Genomic DNA, 16717 nt, shown 5'->3' on the forward strand with positions numbered 1-16717 from the left:
AGTTCAGAGTTCCTCAATATTTGGGAACTGTTAGATTTCTCCCCAATCTGTAGTGGACACAACTTTACAAACATTACAAATAAATAAATACAAAATGAAATAAGTCAGACAAATAATAAATATCTAATGCTATGGTCTTAAATATGTAATGATATCAAACTATAATAATAACAATATCAAAATATAATAATTATCAAACTATAATACTTACTTGACTATTTTTCTCATCATAGTAATTTTTTTATATTAGCTTTGCTCAAAATTCTTAGAAACAATAAACTATTTAAATCCCTTAGAAATACTTTGTTGTCACTGCTTTGGCACTATACTTCATGGTACTCGGGCTTTTTCCTGGCTAAGTGCTCAAGGATCACTCCTGTGTTAGTTGGAGGAGTGGCTTGATGCTAACGATCAAACTAGGGTTGGTCATAGTTGAGGCAAGTACCTTAACTTCTGTACTATATCTCCAGTTCTTTTAAAAGACATTTTAATTTTTTTAAAAAAAGGATCTTCATTTTCTAGGCACTTATCTAATTTCCCCATTTTATGACCTTCTCAATTTGGTTTCTTAAACAACTGTCCTTACTAGTCCTTTGAGACAAAAAGGAAAGTAGTTTTCCCTAATAGGTAAAGTGGTTGTTCTTTCAGTAATAGGAGCAAATTTTCATCTGGTACCAAATTTTTTCCCTAAAGAATATTTCCAACTGTGTGTCTCTGTCCTTCCCCATTTTTCCTCACATAGGAATAGAACATGTAGATAAAGTCTTCTTTCATTTTCTTAAGTGGAAAATGGAAACTTAAGGAGAAAGATACATCTACTTGCATGTTCTTTATGAAGTGGCATGGATATCTTATCCTTGGAACTACAGAGGCGATGACTCTTTAGTAAACTAAACAGTACTTATAAAATACTAACAACTAAATACTTACAGAAATATAGTTATAGGACAGAGTGCAATAGTTTTCAACCATTACTTAAAAAAACAAACTACTGCTGATGATACATGTGTTAATAAATTCATAAATTTAATTCATAAGTAAATGGTTCTTGAGAAATACAGAGATTAAGGCACTAGTTTTGGATATAGCCAATGCAGTTTATAAATCTTGTTGTAAAATGCCGTGCCATTCCAAAAACATCATCAAAAGTGATTTCTGAGCACCAAGCCAAGACTAAACCCTGAGCATAGATAGGTGTGGCCTCCAAATCAAACATATAAATTTGCATTATGTATTAAATAATAAACATATATTAAAAACAATAACAGAATAAAAAGTAACAACTTATGATATTTCAGTTACAAAGAGCTGATCATGCATCTTATACTTGAAACTTGACTCTTATTGATAATCTATAAATTTGTTTCATTACTTTATTGCTATATAATGTATAGTAACCATTTTTATTCATTAGGATTCTTATACATGATTTCAATTCCATATACCTAAACAAAGTATAACACATATTCTTTGTGAAAATGTTTCTATTCACTTAGCATTACTAGACTAGTAAAAGAAATATATGAATTACTACAGAAATACTAAAATCATAAATTTTGTAATATTATTTTAATAAAAATTTTTGAAGGAAATTATGTATAAAAGCAAAACCTAAAAAAGTGGGAAGAACAATGGCTGGAAGGAAGTACAGGGTAGATGTTTAGCAAATGTTTTTCTCCCACAAAGGTTATTGAACTAATAATGCATTTGCATAAACTGTTCAGGGCTGATTAGAATCTAATAGACATCAACAATCTCTATTAATTTTATTCACTTTTCTTATGTATTTTAACTCAAGTTAAAAGATAAGAATAAATTGGGGAAAAAACATCTTATGATAGGTTGGATGTTCTGATAATACCCACATTTTAAGCACTTAAAAAGAAAGAAATGTAAATGTAATTTAATATTCATAGAGTTATTTGGTATGATAGAACATCTATTTATTGGGTACTGTCCCAGAAAAAATCAAAGAGCAAACATAACCTCTAACTGTTTAATTTGTTTTAGGAACTAACTTACACACTGGGGAAAAATTACAAATGAATCTTGAAAATGACCCTAATTAAAAAAAAAAAGTTCTGTAGATTAGTGCTCTCGAAAAATCTGAAAGTAATTAAAAAAAACAATTTAAGGCCACTTTATATTAATGTTAATATCAAACGTATTGACATGTAGACCGTAAAAAGTTATTTTACTGCTGAAATATTTAAGTACTAAATTCATGTAAAACAAATTTGAACCTTATTTTCAGTGATACTGTGTGATGGCTACTTGATGTTTATCACACAGTTAATTTCATTAAAGTATTAATTTAATGAAATATAATCATATTTTTCTGCAAGTACTTTTAGTAGATTTTGTCTTGAAAATTTTAAATGGAAACTTTAAATTTGTTTAAATGAGGAATAGTTAGCATTTTATTTCCTATACAATAAATTAAAAATCACAAATGGATACATTAAAAGACTTATCTATCGGGGGCTGGAGCAATAGCACAGCGGGTAGGGTGTTTGCCTTCCACGCAGCCAACCCGGATTCGATTCCCAGCATCCCATATGGTCCCCTAAGCATGGCCAGGGGTGATTCCTGAGTGTAGAGCCAAGAGTGACCCCTGAGCATCGCTGGGTGTGACCCAAAAAAGCAAAAAAAAAAAAAAAAGACTTATCTATGTATGTAGAAAGAGAAAAAAAATCTGATATTCACATTTGCAAAATCTATAAATTCTACTTTGCTCCTGTGAATGAATTTCAAAGGATAATTTTCATAAAACAAATTTTGGAGGGGATAGGAGAATTCATGTTAGAACTTATCACAATGTTAGTAATAGTATCATTTTTACTATAATTTATAGTCTCATTTGTGTCAATTATTTGCTTGTTCTTTTCCTTTTTCGTAACTGCTGGTTCAGGAGATTTATGTTACATGCTCCAGTAAGCACAAAGTTAGTTATAACTGCATTTTGAGCCACAAAGAGTGAAATTATTCTAGTTTGTTACTAGTTCATTTCCTCAGCATAGAAGACCAGCATAAATGTGCTTTTAGATCAAAAACGCATTATACAATGCAGTAGATGATATACAGTCTTGGAAGAACAGATAATTTATTTTGAAAGATTTATCTTGGGTATTTGATTTTAAAGTTATCTATATAATGAATACTTCAAACAAAGAAGATGACTTAGTGTACAATCTCTGGTGACTCTATAATCAAATAAGAAATAGGAAATAAATGAAAAAGTCTGATTTAAAAGTAAAAACATGGGGAGGCTAACATTGCAATCATACATATGTTTCAAAAACAAATCAGTGGTAAATAAAATATTTATAGAGGTAATTTTCCTAAAATTTAGTTGATAAAACACATGAAGTAAATAACATATAATAGTACCATAAATATGCACTTAATAAAATGTGACAGAGGCCACTACACTTGGATAAATTGCAAAGTAATGATCCCCAAACCCTCAGAGGCTGCTTATCATGTACAGTCTAAAAAGGTAACAAAGTGTCCAAACCAGAATGCTCTATCATTTGCCAGAAGTCAACTGAAAACTGTCTAAAATGTGTGTACAGGGAGCAAAAGACAAAACTGGGTAATGATTCACAAAACTGTCATACTGACTTTAAATTACGTACTATTCTTTGTTCAGTTTACTGCTACATTAATGCTTTTATGACACAGGTTTCAATTCTAGATGCAGATAATGTAATGTTTTCATTGTACAGACTACCTCACTTCTTTCACAAGGCTTTTGTAGAAAATTACAAAATGTCATTTTTCACTCCTTCTACTGTCCTTCTTACTACTTCTTTCTTTCATAAAAAGAAAATAAATAAATAAATTCTTTTTGGGTCACACCCAAAAAGAATGCTCAGGGGTTACTCCTGGCTTTGCACTCAGGAATTATCCCTGGTGGTGCTCAGGGGACCATATGGGATGCTGGGAATCGAACCTGGGTCAGCCGCGTGCAAGGCAAACGCCCTGCTTGCTGTGCCATCACTCCAGCCCCTCTGTGTTTTTATACATTCATTGAACTTTACTTTGTTTCTTTAATCATACATGAGTTGGGAGTTAGAAGGGATTGAGAAAAGAAAGCCCCAAACTTGTCTTATCTATGTTCTTACTTTAATATTATCCCTTCCCTATTTACTTAGATTGCCCACCATGTTATTATTAAGATTATTAAGATTAATAAATAATATTACTTGGGGCTAGGGAAATAGGCCAAATGACTGGCTGGAGATGATTGCTGGGTCAAGAACCAAAGCATGGGCCATGTTTAGAATTTAACAGTCAAGTCTATGACCTGTGCTAAGGATTGTTAGGAGTGACCCCGGGGCTAAGAACTGCTGGAGAAACAGTGCTTCCCAAAACAGATGTATAGGAATTTACTCAAGTTTTTGAATGAACAGATTTCTTTCCCCAATTAGATACTGAAGTATTCGGGTACCAATAACTCATTGCTTAAGATAGTTTATCTTTGCCATATATTTTCCACTATTATAAAAACTACCTTTCACCTTATGCTTCATACACTAATAATTCAAAATACAACAAAATCTCTTTGCTATATTTTTACTTATAAACTTATGTTAGCATTTATCTAGCTGATCTAACAATTTGCAATATCATTATTTAACATTATTAACACCTTTTATTTCCAACTCGTACTTAATCTCATCTTCCTTGAGAAGATAGTCTACTTACCCAGAGTTACATCTATAATTCAATGTTTACCATTCCCTGCTTAAACTTTTGTTAGAGAACCAGAGAATATTCATGATTCTTGAATTCCTTCCACAGAACAAAATTTCATTTGTCACCTGTCCTCTTTCAAATATTTAACCAATATTTGTCAGCCATCTCTATATGTATTTCATAGTTGAGGCAGATAAAACTCGCCCTAGAATCCATATACAACATAAAAGATCAGAGGTTACATTTTTTTACATATTTTATCCTAACATAAAGCCTATCATCTACTGCTATTCTGATTTGGTCTTTTCAAAAATAATAAAAAATAATAATTATATAAATTTGAGGTGTGAATCCTTATAAATCTGTACCATCTATGCATCATTAAAGTCAATACTATAAGTTTTATTTTATCCTTGCCCCCTCGCCTGGCTGTCTTCACCGGGACACCTCACAGGGGGTTGGTTGAGTTTCCCTCCCTGCCCCGAGCAGAGCCCCCGCAGACGAGGACCTCCGGAACCCAGTGATAGCCATGCTCAAGGCCCTTCTCCACATGTTCAGACGAGCCTCATGAATGAAGGAACCGGAAGAGGAACCCAGGTGTGTGGGACTTGGGGCCCAGATCTCCAAGCCTGCTCAGATCGGGACTAGGCCTCTTCTGCCCAGATCCCCCATTTTCCAGTAGCTAGGCAGTCACACCCAAAAACTGCCCCCAGCACTGTGTAATCCCACCAATGGCTACAAGAGACTATAAGACCAAGCTCCCAGAAGCACGAAGCTGCTTTTGCAACATCTTATAGCCTTATTCTCCCCTTTGGAGAACCTGACAAGCTACTGAGAATTTCCTGCTTACATGGGAGAGCCTGGCAAACTCCCCATGGCGTATTCATATGCCAAAACACTGCAGTAGCAATGATGGGTCTCATTCCCTGACCCTGAAAGAGCCTCCATGCAGCACCATTGGGAAGGATGAGTAAAGAGAGACTTCTAAAATCTCAGGGTTAGGATGAATGGAGATGGTACTGAAACCGCTTGAGAAAATCGACGATCAACGGGATGATGATGACGATGATGACATTTTATCCAGTTCATCTCTGGTAACCACTAATTTGATGACATTCTTATTAACACTTGAAAACTTGGCTGAAGCATAGCTTCCTCAGGAAAGAGAAACTGTTCCAGGGAGAAAACAAAGAACTTCCTCCCATAGGGCCTGGTCCATGACTCTATAAAAGTTTTTAATATTTTGCTATAATCATGTGTTTATATTCATAGGGAAGGGGTGTGTGTGGTCATATCTGGTGATGTTCAGGGCCTATTACCTGCTCTGTGCTCAGGGGTGACCCTGGCATTGGTGCTGTCAGGAATTCAAATTCGGGTGAGACACATTCAAGGCAAAAGCCTTAATCCCTATATTGTAGCTCTGGTCCTGTAATTAAGTGAGCCCTTAGAGATCAAGGATTGGACTTGCAAAGCAGGTATCTAGCATATGTTTACAAAATAGAAGGGAGTGAATATGAGGGAGGGAAGGAAGGACAAAAAGAAGGAAGGGAGGGAGGGAGGGAGGGAGGAAGGGAGGGATGAGTTTTGTTCTCCCTCAATCTCTCTAAATTTTTATTTATCCTCTTTCCATGAACTTTTTTATCTGTTCTGTATGTCTTGACTACTCATTCAAAATAAACCAATTTTACTTAAAAATCAAAACAAAACTAAATAAGAGATCAGTACTTTATTTTAGCCTTGCGTGATTTGCCATTCTCAAACTTGCATCTAGTTTTATTTCTAAAGCATATGTATGATGGTGTCATTTACCTGGTTAAATATCTCCACTGGATGCACCATTACAGTGAGAAAAAGGCCAATATCTCTTTTTTATTTTCAAGGTTGTTTTCTTTCATGTGGGGCTGGAGACCCAGCCCCGGTAGCCAACCTCCACTACCCAACAGCTGCTTTCCATACACTCAGGCCAAGCCTTACACTCGTCCTACAGACATGCAAGTCCCAACGGAACCCAAGTAAGGTGAAACTTTGTGATCTTGGACCCTGGGCTCAAGGGGAGCCGGAAGCAGAGATCCTCTGCCCATTTACCCAGTTTCAGGTGACCCGGGGGTCACACCCATAAGCCACCTCCTACTGGTGCCAGATAATCTCCTCACCAGCCATTGGCCAGAATTCACGGCTGCTTCCCCCAGAAGGGAGTATAAAATGCACTTTCCACACACTGCAGCCAAGCCTCACAGCTACACACATCTTCGTAGAGGGAGACAAATATATATGCCCCTCGGAGAGTCCAGCAAGCTACTGAGAGTATCATGCCCACACAGCAGAGCCTGGGAAGCTCCGTGTGGCATATTCTATATGCAAAAAACAGTAACAATAACAGGTCTCATTCCTCTGACCCTGAAAGAAGCCTCCAATCATTGGGAAAGATGAGTAAGGAGAGGCTGCTAACATCTCAAGACTGGGACGAATGGAGACGTTAACTGGTGTGCACTCGAATAAATCGATGAATAACAGGATGGCAGTGATACAGTGATTTTCTTTCATAGTTTAGGTAACATAATTTTGATATAATGATCCTTTATGGCTTTGACTTGCACCGTGTTTTATTGAACATCACCCATGAAAGTGTCCAATATTCTCTGCCCCTGGAAAAGCCAAGAATATAAGTGTAATAAGCAGCCCTCATAGTCTGGACACTGTCTACTCTTGGGGGTCAACTATATTTCTTTTTCTTTATTTTCACATACAATTATTTGTGGTCATGTGTTTGAAAGCTTACAGAATATTTTTTTCTCCCATAATACCTATCAAAATAAGCCCACTGAGAACTTCATTAATATATATATATGTATATATATATATATATATATATATATATATACCAAATGAGGGCTAGAAAACGGGCTCCCAAGGCCAGAGCACATGCTTTGTGCTCTGTCTGGGACTGACACCACAAACATGGAGCGGGGGGGGGGAGTCAGCCCACAGCAGCACTGGTTATGCCCCAAGACAATGACATAAATGTATTGGATAAAAGGAAAAAAATTGACTAGCTAATAGTAATTCTTTTACATTTATAAGTTAACATAAGATTGCAATCCAAGTTCTGCTTACATAAAAATAACTTGCATGCAGTACTTTAGGGTCACAGTCACTGGTATGACTACAGTGACAATGTGATGCCAGGGATCAAATATGGGCTTCCCACATGTCCAGTGTCATCTTTTATTTCCAGTCTAACTTGTCTGATTTTTTTTAAATTTCAAATTATTTCTAGGAGATATTCATTTGCCTATAAAAGATGTTTCTTAGGAGGTTTTATGGTTTGTGTTGTTTGGGGACATGCCCAATGTTGCTTGGGGCTTACTCCTGGCTCTGTGCCCAGGAGTCACTACTGGCAGGCTTGCAGGACTATCCAGGGTGTAGGGGATCTAACTCAGGTCGGCTATGTCCAGGGCAATCGCTGACCCATTGTATTATTTGCTCTGGTCCCCGTTTCTTCATTTTTTGATATCAGTAACCCACAGTGGTTTGCATCATAAATGTGTAAAATAAACTAGCAATTAACTATATTTTGATTACATTACATGTAATGAGTATGTGAAAACAGTTTTAATCACATTATGGCAATTGTCCTATGTCCTGTAATCAGAAGATTGTTATTAAAAACAAAAATTAGGTTTCTGTGCTCTGAATTGATATCATGCTTGCAGAATCAAAAAAAATATTGCAGCATTGGCAACATTCAGCTAACTTTGAGCTTTTGGTGAAAGCTCAAAAATATTAGTCTCCTATGATATTGGATTCTCAGCATACACCCCACTGTGTTTTAAGGAGTTCCAGGCTCATTATCATTTTGAGCTAACAGGCTAACCCTGTAACAGAGAAACAAACTGAGCCAAATTTCACTATAAAACACTATAAATTTGGACTTATTCCTATTGAATTGGCACAAGGTAAGCTCAACAGAATTCAACAATTCTGACAAGCTCTAAATGGAGGAGTCCAAAAGGTTACTATCATTATTATCTGGGCTTTCACCCAGTTTACAAGCTCACAAATCACTGTCATGTTTTCTGCTAAATTCAGCATTGATTCTAGCCTATACATTATTTCATCTTTTTGGTCTATTTTGGTTGTATGAAAGTTAATAGAAGAGAAACTTCTGCATAATGCTTAGTAATTTATCTTGAATGAAAACCATACATTTTAATCTTGGAAAAACAAGAGAGAAAGTTTTAATATATTTACATATGACCAGATTTCTGTAAATCTCTCTTATTAACTCCTCAGTCAGAATCAACATTTTGGAAAGGCAGTAGGCATATTCAAGGCCCAATTTCTGGGTTGAATGTATGGAATGAAAAGCGTTCTAGAATTTTCAGCATTAAATTTTAAATGATACTAATTTCCAAATGTTTGAAAAAGCTACAGTAACAGACATTATAAGACAACCTTTCTTAAAGGGAAAAATGTATTTGCAGATTCTTATAATGTAGTGAATGCCACAAAATTCTTTAAATCTTTTACAACAACTATTATTATATCCTTACCTCTTCTCCTCTTCTCCTTTTCTTTCCTTCTCTTTTGTCTCTTCCCCCTTTCTCTCTCTCTGCCTCTGTCTCCCTCCCCTTTCTCCTACTCTTTCTCCCTCCTTCTCTCTCTCCCTCCCTCCCCACCTCTCTCCATCCTCCCTTCTTCAACTCTCTCCCCCCCCTCTCTCTCTTTATCTCCCCCCCTCTCTCCCTCCCTCATGCTGCCCCCCCTCACACACCTCAGGCCCCCTTCAATATCTTTCTCTTCTACTTTAGGATACAACAAGAATGTGACTATTTTAAAATAGGCAGAGGGTCCTATCATTCATCAAATCTGCCTATACTTTTATCTCAGGTTTCACAGCCTGGAGAACTGTGAGAAATAAATGCCTACTTTTAAAAAGCCATCAGCCTATGGTATTCTGTTAAATCATCATGAGCTGACTTTAACAGAAAAGTTACAGGGTTTCAATGAAAATTTACAATGAAACCATTATGAAGAGTGTGGGATTGAGTAAAAACAGTATTGTCAATGAATTTATTTCTGTAATACAAATGTTTGAAGTATATATGAAACATATTAGAACTGTATGACAAAATAGACATGTCTCTTTTCATTATATCAGAGCATAATTAGTGAGGTTAGGTCACAAATCTGAATTAGGTAACTTTATAACAAAAACAACTGGGGACTCAAGATTAGATATCCCAGTAAGGTAAAACTGCACTGCTGGAATCACAAAAGAAGTGGAAGATGAAATACATGAGCAGTACTAAGTATGTAAACAAACTCAATACCCAGAATTCAGAGAGAAGAGGTCCTGGCATCTAGGAGAAAAATAAGGAAAAGAGTTCCACACGTCCAGATTCCTATACTCTGTAGATTCATTGCTTTTCTATAACTGAATTTTTATGAAGAGAGTTTAATATTTAAAGAAAAAAGGGGCTAGAACGATAGAAAAGCGGGTGGGGTGTTTGCCTTGCACGCGGCTGACCGTGGTTCAATTCCCAGCATCTCATATGGTCCCCTGAGCACCTCCAGAGGTAATTCCTGAGTGCAGAGCCAGGAGTGACTCTTGTACATTGCCGGGTGTGACCCAAAAAGCAAAAAAAAAAAAAAAATTCAAAGGAAAAAAATCAACACAGTGCCATCAAGAATATATTGCTGGTGAAAATGGTGGCCTAAGACAGGGAAAATATTTTTTATTAGCTAACCTGCTTTTCTATCAACTTAACTCACTTCTTGGTTTCAAATTACAGTCTTAGCCTAAACTCTAGCATTTGCAGTCATTGCCTAGCTCTGCAGAAAACATTGCCTAGTTCTGCAGAAAACATCAATTTATGTTTTCAGCCTCTATTTCTGTATCTTATGTCTTGTCCTTAACACTTTAGATTACTAACTTTCTGCATATTTTCCTCTCCAAGTCCAAGAAAACTAATATCACTTACTATACTATTTCTTTTATTCTTTATTTTTAATGTTGTAACCTTTTGCTTAAAATTCATATTCCTTACTGGTTTCTCTTACTGTTCTACCAAAGCTCTTCCTACCTAACACATCTTTCTAACTTTTAATTAATTAAGCAAGTCAACTAAAATCCTATACTCAAATTAGTTTTACTGTGCCTCACACTAAACCCAATCTTTCCTCAAAATTCTCTGTCAGTCACTATAGTCAGTCAGATAGTCAGAAGCAAAGGAATTTTCCCAGGTAGCCTAGAAAATTTAGATTCATCCTTAACCATCCTCTTTCTATTTACTCTATATTCTTACTAGTCTTATCTCCTAATTCTTCTATAGTTGTCTCTCAGTTTTGTTTTTGAGATGCCAAAATTGTATCTTCTCATGTTGCCTTTAAGCGGGACCTCATCAGGCAATGGTTGTGCTAGCCTGACCATTGGGTGCTCAGACCCCATGAAACTGAGCTGTTTGGGGACATCAGAAATACACCCAGCAATGCCCAAGAAAGCAAAGACCCTGGTCATTGAATTCAGGACCTCAATTACGCTTGATAGGCAGCTTTCTATTAAAACTATCTGCCTGCCTATATACTCATGTTTTTTTGCTTATTATTTTTTTTTTTTTTGCCACAACTAGCAGTGCTTAGGACTTAATCCTGGCTCTGTGCACACTCCTGGCATGGGTCAGGGAACCATTTGGAGTGCCAGGGATGGAACTCAGATCTTTTACATGCAAAGCAAGCACATTATCCATTATATTATCTTTATAGCCCCCTATTCTCATCTTTTTAATAGGAACTAATATAATGGACTACGATTACACAGGGAATATACCCATTAATGTAAAGATAAGACAAAAAATGTAATGATTTTATTGTTGCTGTATTTTGGGGTAGGTCTTCCTGTATATCTTCCCTATTATTATATGTTTACTTTTTTGTATTTACATAAAATTTACATATGTATTTACATTTACTATATAGAGTATTATGTATAAATAAGTATGTAACTTTTATTATATATTTCTCTATATTTACATATTTTTAAAAGTCAGAATGCCAATACTTACAACTTTATAGTCTTTCATTCAATAATACATTTTGTGCTTCTGCCTTCCAAATAAGATTACTGGCTAGAATTATTTTTCTAAGCCGCCTATGCATTCTAATTATATTTATAACTACTATAATAGAATATTGTATGTCATACTTTAGTTGCACACACATATATTCATCCTATGAATCAGCTAAAGTAATTCTACCAATTTTCAGAGAATGAACATTTAGTGAATTATTACAAACATTGTGTAAATCTTTTAATTTAGCCCCATCTGCACAATTAAAAAAAACAGTACATGCCTAGAAATTGCATCTGACTCTGAACTGTGTCTTATTCTCTTGTCTTATTTCCTCTCACTTTAGAATTAAAACATCTAAATAAAGTGACAAAGTTGGCAAATTTACAGTATGATCACATTTAGAGTTCACTTGAATGTGCAAACAAAGATATACTTTAAAACTAATGGATGTGTTATGTGCCTTAAAGCCAAGATACACTTAATGCTAATGGATGTGTTATATGCTTCAGAGAAGAGATTTGGAAGTTACTTACTCATCCACTTAAGTTTTTTTAAAGTAGACACTTTAATAGGTGATGATGAATCAGAAGAACACAGAACACAATCCTTGGAACATTTATTCTCATGTAAGATTAATAGCCATTCTACACTTTTACTTTAATTTAAATAAGAAAATATTAAGATTAAGTATATATAAATATAAGTATATATAAGTATATATACATAAATATATATTTCCCTGTGTTGGGGATAAATGAGGAGAAAACAAGGGGAATGAGGTAGGTGGGAATCTTAGGGCACTATAGAGGCGACATACATGGTTTTTAGAGTATATTGGGGCCCCAGGATACAGCTGTATACTTGCTTTGACTGCAGTTTGACCAGGGTTCAGAAAGACCAAGTAGAAAGCAAAAGAAAATATCAGCTCTTTGATATCCTCAGTGATGCAAATCTTGTAATCTGATCTAGAATTGTAACATTCAATATTAAATGTCTACATTGTTCAATGTTTGTATGCGTAATACTTAAATGAATATATTAGATACGTTACTAAGATTTATATGAGATATTTCTTAGAATAATAATTTGTTGGACAGCATTAAAACTTTCCATTCATTGTTTATAAAATATCTATTCCTCAAAGTTGTGTAAACTCTTTGCAAAAAAAAATAAACATAAATATTTGATGGGCCTCAAAAAACTAAAATGATCTTTAGTTTAATATCAGCTCTCATTTCCACTTCAAATTTGTGCTTTTGTTTTTTCCTGTATTACTAGAATTCATGTGATAAATTTACTATTTAATGGAACCAGGAATGATTGAAATAGAGGCCAACCACTAAGAGCAAACACTTTGGGTTTTTAATTATTCTACCATGCTGCAGTGTCTGGAATTAAAACATAAGCAGGTTCAAACAATAGCAGCACCAAGTGACAGAGAAAGACTTCATACTCCCTGGACAGTATCTTCTTCTGCCCACTTCTTCTTTTCATGTGGAGTTGGAGATGCATTCTCAATTTTATGAAAAAAGAGACTTTGTCTCTGCAGCTGCCAACACTCCATATGCTTTCCTCTCCCTTCAAGAGATTTGCACCCCTCCAGTCCAACAAAATTTCTTAACATAGGAAGGTTGAAATGTATCAGATAAAGAAAGAGCAAAAACAAAACTTGCTAAAACTGAAAAAACCCAAGACTGCTGGGGGAAAGGGAATATTAATAACTCTACGATGGTTCAAGGTCTTCAAAAGTATTTTTATCCTCACCAGCCCTTAGACTCTGAACTGATGGGAACTGTTTCATAAATCTCTACTATGTTCTTATGTAAACTAAACTTTGAATATCAACAGAGACTTTATTTTGTATCTAAGTTAAGGCACAGAGGGATTAGATAAGTGGTCTGACTTAAATCTACAGGTTATGGTAGAAATTCATAGTTAACTATGAATATCTAGCCTTGCACCCAGTTTTTTCTTAATCATACCAAAATTTATTCTAATATTATAAATTTCCAGGATCCCTCATGGCTATATTGTAAACTAAACAGAAGTACTTCATTAGGATGTCCAGGAATGGTCTTTGGGAAGAAAAGGGAAGCGATTCAAATAGGGAGTTTCACTTTTGCCTTCAATATTCTTCATTAACAAATGAGAAAATGGCATTAGAAAACATTCTAAGTTCATTTTTTTTTGCATGAGGTAAACAAATTTCCAAACACTATTTGTTGAAAAGGCTTTCCTTGCTCCACTTCATATTTTTTATTTTGTAACTGAAGATTAATTGACAATATACCTAAGGGCATGGCTCTGGATTTTCAATTCTGTCTTATTGATCTGAGGGTCTGTCTTTATTCCAGAACCACACTGTTTTAATTACTACTGCTCTTGTAGTACCAGTCTGAAGTTAAGGAAAGTGATACTGCCCATCTTTTTCACAAGGATTTCTTTGTTCATTTGAGGCATTGGGTGTATTGTTCCACATGAATTTCAGAAGAGTTTGATCTATTTCTTTGAAAAAATGTCATGGGTACCCGTATAAGGACCAAACTGAATCTGCGTAATACTTTGAAGAATACTGTTATTTTGATGATGCTAATCCTCTCAATTCATGAGTAGAGAAAGTATTTCCAATTCATCCTGTAATTAATTTGAAACCTCAATATTAGACCTAAATTCATAAGATACATAGAGAAAAGCACAGGCAGAACTTACAATGGCACTGAAGCTAGAATCATCTTTAAGGATAAAACGTCATTTAACAAGCAAATGAAAGGAAAGATAACAAATGGACTGAATTAAATTAAGAACCTTATGAATCTCAAAGGAAAGGAAGACCAGTTTAACAAATAGCTCAAAGGCTGAAACTATTTTCCCACCGCTCATCTGATAAAGGGTTAATATCCAAGATATATCAATCTCGATTAGAACTTTACAAGAGAAAAACAAATAATCCATTTAAAAATGGGAAGAAGAAATTTCTTAAAAAAGAAATCAAATGATGAAAGGCATATTAAAAATAACAAGACTGTATATCACTAATCTTCAGGGAAATGCAAATCAAAACCAACAATGAAATACCATCTCATAACAAAGAGACTTGTATACTAATCACAAAGAACAAACCCCTGTTGGTGTGAACATGAGGGAAAAATGGAATCCTCATTCACTCTTAGTCCATTCATTCATGATTCTTAGTCTAGTCATTTTGGAAAGCAATATGAACTTTCCTCAAAAAAACTAGGAATTGAGCTCCCATATAACCCAGAAATTTTACTTCTGGGAGCATAATCTAAGGCACCAAATCACAATGTGGAAAAAGACACCTGTGCTCCTATGATCACTGCAGTACTATTTACAATAAGCAAAATCTGGAAACATCCCAAGTGCCCAAGATGACTAGGTAAAAAAGCGATGGTACAGATATGTAATGGAATACTATACAGTCATTCGAAAAGATGAAGTCATGAATTTTGCTGATACAGTTGGATCTGGAGAATATCATGTTGAATTAAATGAGCCAGAGGGACAGCCACAAAATCATCACTCATTTGTGGGATAAAAAGAAACATAGTAGGAGAATAATGCTCAAAAAATGAAAAATAAAAGAAAGAAAATAGGAACAAAGGGCAGGAGAACTGATCCTTACTAGAAAGCTTGTGGGAGATTAGGACAGGGAAAGGATCGTAAGAATGTCAGGGGGAAATTTGACTGTGGATAGAACTGGGTGCTGAAAGTAGGTAAAGTGATATGCATGATACCCTTTCGGTAAATATATTGCAAACCACTGTGCCTAGGAGAAAAAAAAAAAGTACTTGCCATAGAGGCAGACAGGGGACTGCTGCAGGGAAAATGGACATAAATAAGAAAAAGAATGGGGACACTGGAGAAGGTACTGCTTCCCAAACACTGTTGAAGGGACAGATGCTCAAATAGGCCCCAAAGTCATAAACAACTTTGCAACTTTGTAATTCCTGGTGCTTCAATAAATAAAAATAACAAAAAAATAAAATCAATCAATAAAAATGAGGACATGATGGTGAATAATCTAACACTTCTACTGCAATGTAACCTTGATAATAAAAGCCATAGGCTAAGGCTGATGTAGCAAGGAAAGAGTTGACCTGAATATTTAATGACAACAGAGTTGCCATGTAAACCCTGAAATCTAGTTGATATTTTGAATCTCAATCAGCTTCACTGAATCCTAACTGATAGTGTGTTTATATTTCTATTATGTTAGTAATTTTAAAGAAAAATATATGAGTATTCAAAGTGAAGGTTAGTATGTGATCTTCAAGTGAGTATCGATTTGTGCATAGGCTACATGGGTGACTCGGAGCATGACTGGCCCTGAAATAATCAGGAAAAAGAGCCTTTCTGAAGACGTCAACACTGGGAGTATGTAGGACACAGGTGGTGATCTGGCAACTGTAAGCTTGGCCTTTTGATTCTTGGCCAAAACTCAATTTGAGCAACTCATTACGCATACATATGTCCCAATTTCCTGAGATTTCACTCAGAAGTGGCAGATTTCTATTCAGCTTTTTTATGATTTGTTATTGTATTTCCTAGTGGGGAAAAAATACTTTTCTAGAAAAATATCCAAAGCAAGTGATTAGTTTGTGCTTCAATTTCAGGCTCTAGAAGAGCTGGTTGGCTTCAACTAAGTGATAATAAGATGTATTTATTTCCAATGTACATGTTTAATGTTGGTTCTTATTACTTAGGTAAGTGACAAAAATGATATCAAACCTTAAATAAAAGCCATATTATTTTCCTTTGCTTATTTTCATAATTCAATTATTTTTCTCCACATTCTTGGGGGTACATCACTAAATTTTGAGGATGTACCATAACAATGATGATAATAGACAGCAATAAAAATAAAATTTTTATTTTAAAAAAATGCCAAGTAGTATAGCTGTTTCTATCTCTGCTCCTATGAA

At 35.1% G+C, this 16717-nt stretch overlaps 1 protein-coding gene across 2 annotated transcripts in view; it reads right to left on the reverse strand.

Moving 5' to 3' along the window:
• The window catches only part of HCN1 (hyperpolarization activated cyclic nucleotide gated potassium channel 1), a 382774-nt gene that overhangs the window by 184079 nt on the left and 181978 nt on the right, over positions 1-16717 (reverse strand). The window lies entirely within an intron of this gene.

Source organism: Sorex araneus, chromosome 1 (genome assembly GCF_027595985.1).
Source record: "Sorex araneus isolate mSorAra2 chromosome 1, mSorAra2.pri, whole genome shotgun sequence".
Taxonomy (NCBI): domain Eukaryota; kingdom Metazoa; phylum Chordata; class Mammalia; order Eulipotyphla; family Soricidae; genus Sorex; species Sorex araneus.